The following is a 3,701-nucleotide window of genomic DNA, read 5'->3' on the forward strand; positions in this document are numbered from 1 at the left end:
AATATTTCACTGTCAAAGCTTGTAAATTCAAGCTGCCATGTTCATTTTAGAGACAAGGATTTCTCCAGAAAACAATCGTCCTGTCATGATCTATGACCTTTAACCTGCTAACTGAGACCTTTAGTCTGGGATGCAGCTCTTTGGTTTTCTCCACTTCACTGAGCATTCAGTCTGACCTCTGGGTGAATTTACTCTGTATCCACTCCTGCTAAAAGTTAGATCATCCTGGAATAAGAGGGTGTGTTCTCTTTGGATATTCTTCAATAAAAATTGCTCTGTTTGTTTCTTTTAATTACAGTTGTTTAAACATTTGTTGTATAACTTCTTGTCATTTCAGTGAATATGCACCCTCTCATCTTAACAGCTCTTTGCAGAGACAGTTTAATAGAAAATAAGGCAGTTAAAGCAATTCAGCTCAGACTAAACAAATATTTGTGAGCAGTGTTGATAAGAAATATTGTTTTTTTCTAAAAATAGATGTATGTATGCGTTGGAAAAACAAACTCAGAAGCAGTAGAAGAAAAGTCATTATTATGACCAATGGAAAGTGGAAAWAATGAAGCTGGCAAGTCAAGATGTTTCATTTTAAGTTTTAAAAACTCTGGCATCTTGATTATGCTGATCATTAAAGTGATGGCCTACAGGAAGAAAACATTCTTGTTCTTGCTATAAATGCAACAAGAAACAAGACAGTAAAGGACAGACTCAGGACAGGAAGAGGGTTTTATTGAAGAATTGGTTAACATTTGAATAGTGCTGCATCTTTTTAAAAATAACCCCCAAAAGACCAACTTCCTACAACTTTCTGGTTCCTTTTGTCTCTCCTTCAAATGTCACAAAATCTGTCTTTCTAATCTCATAATGCATGCACGGTCATACATGAATGTTCTTAATCTTTGATGTTCCAATTCAGTTTAAAGTGGGCAGATTTTTTTCCTAGTGTCCTATTTCCTGACAACAGAATTACTTGATGGCATCAGACTGTCTTGTCTTGCCCTGGGTGCCAGCTCAGGGCTAACCTGAACTACTTTGGCAGCACCTTCAAGTGGTTCCTATTTTACAGAAATATAAACAGAAATAATAGAACCCAGAAATCAAATAGATAAAAACCAGTCGAGTTTGGGTTTATCACTCAGGTTTGGCTTTAAGAAGCAATTTGGTATGGAACAGAGTCAAACTCTGGATCAAGTTCATTGGATCAAGTTGGCCAATAAAGTAACTACATCTCATGCTCCAAAAAACCTCCACTGGGTGGAGTTCACATCCAAAACCTGTTTGATTGGTAAAGATGTATGGATCCGGTTGGCTAGGTTAGGTCCTGAACATGATGACCAAGACCATTTATTGGACAGGAAGTTGTCTTAGGAGGGGCAAGATGTGGAATCCCAGACGAACCGTCGATTAACACATTCAAACCCTGTCAAAGAGAATAAACAGACGTGCAAATGTTAGAGACATAGTGCTGTGCTGCAGGGTCTTCAGAACCATTCTTCTGACTGCCCTCATCGTAATGCCAAAAAACACTAGTGTTTCTTCAAAACGTTGGCAGGATCAGACCTTTCACCTTGGTGCCACTATACACACAATGGTCATTCATGGTACTGAAGAGCAGCATCTACTAACATCAGTCCATGCCTCTCAAATACAACACTGTTCCAAACTGCAATCTCTGCTCTGAACCCACAGTCCAATCGATGCCAGTGGGCAAGGCGCGGTGTTGTTAGAGTCCAGGACTTGTGTCTGGGTGCCTGTCACACAATACAGCAGTCCTCCCTTGATGTGGTCTATCTTTGAAGACTGGAACCTTCCTAACATTGGGTCACTGTGACATCTGATGCATGATACAAACCTTCCTGGATTCAAAACCTACAGCACAATCCCCATCAAACTCATTCAAGTGCTAGTAATACTCTATTCTACAGTAACACAACATCCCTAGTGTGATAACGTTTACCCAAGGATTTGACTTGTTGCTCTGGAACTGATGTCAGTTCCTTGCAAATTAAAACATTTTATATCCACATTACTGGTCTGCATGTGAACCTAGTTTGGTCCACATGCAGACCAGACCTCTGAGTTCTTAATGTTTTTTTTTGTTTGTTTGTTTTAGGCACATTTAGAACAAACTTTCATACCTATTTGTACCAGTTCTGGTCCACACAGTACACTAACATTCAGGCCCAGATAGCACAAAGAACAACGCCCCTTTGGAGGCCCAGATGTGGTTGTCACAGGTGGTCCATGCTTGGGCCAGCATCAAATGAACTAAACCACAAATGGGCCAGTTGTGGCTTTGACTGATTTTAGCCACATAGACTAAACCACAAATGGCTGAGTTGTGTCATGTCATCATTGCCAGACCTGGTCCACATCTGGTTGACTTGCCATGCCAATAGTCAGCCAGTTGTGCCAGCTTGACACCAGGTCTGGTCCTCACCTGTTTGCTATGTGGGAAGACTAATCTTGTGTTGGACTGGTCATTTATTTTTCAGGTTTTAAAGATGTTTTATGCTGTTTTGATAAATTATTTAGATTGTAAGATAGAAAATGTTACAGAAATATATTGTTTTTATCTGACTCATAATCGTCCACTGAAGCTTTGCCACTAAAGTTAAGGTGGTTTCTTTATTCATGAAAAAATAAAGGTAAAAACTTAAACTGACATCTCAAACACATTACATATGATATGTAGGATGCTCTCTGGACTGACCCTTACATCCTGTTTTAACAAAACACTCATTCCACATCCTGCTTCCAGCATTATAAACTACTTGTGTTCCAGATAATTCACACTGGCACAAACAACAACCTGTACCAGCTGCTTCATTTTAAACAAGTTTCTAGGAAAAAACAAACGAGTTTCTAGGAAAGAAAGAGATCTGTGATATCTCAGCAACGGCAGCCACGGTGATGTGACGCCAAGGACTCAATTATCAAGAGATTTCACTTTAGTGGCAGTAAAACACCAGGGTTTATAGAACAGTGGTGTCCAATTCTGGTCCTTGTGGACCATTACCCTGCATGCTTTAGTTGTTCCTCTGCTCTTCACTTAATGCAGGTCTTCAGATTCTGCAGAAGCCTGTTAATCACTCATTCATTCCAGTCAGATGCGTTGAAGCAGAAAAAACATCTAAAACTTTCAAGATTGTGGTCCTCAAAGACCAGGGTTGAGAACCATTTTTTTGACCACTGACACTGTCCAGGGAATGGATAAGGGGTCAGCTATAGTACAATGTGTTGAGTTCAGAAAACAATTCCTTTTCTTCTCCGGGTTAATCCCTGCTCTAAAGTTCTCAGCAATAAAACAAGAACCTGTTTTTCTGCTCAAGATTAACAAGGGATTCTACCAGCATAAATGCTGAGTCACTTGGGGACGCATGATCATGTTTGGACACCTGCCAAGTTCCTAAGCTGTGGCTCGTAAATTTCTCACTGCTCTTAACTTATTATCTCTTGTTGCATGTCCTTTCTAAACATCCTGACTTCTTTTTCTACTAATTACTGTTCAAAGTTCCAAACAAACGTGACAACCGAGGTATAATCAAAACTCAGGTTAATGTGAATCCAAGTAGAAACGTGAACAAATGAAGTTTGAAATTAACAAAAAAGTTTTAGTGACTTGTAGAATTCCAAATATGTCTTAAAAATTATATATATATACAGTTTATATATGTATGTATGAACAGTATGTATATACATAC

The sequence above is a fragment of the Austrofundulus limnaeus genome, unplaced genomic scaffold (assembly GCF_001266775.1).
Source record: "Austrofundulus limnaeus strain Quisiro unplaced genomic scaffold, Austrofundulus_limnaeus-1.0 Scaffold72, whole genome shotgun sequence".
Classification (NCBI taxonomy): Eukaryota; Metazoa; Chordata; class Actinopteri; order Cyprinodontiformes; family Rivulidae; genus Austrofundulus; species Austrofundulus limnaeus.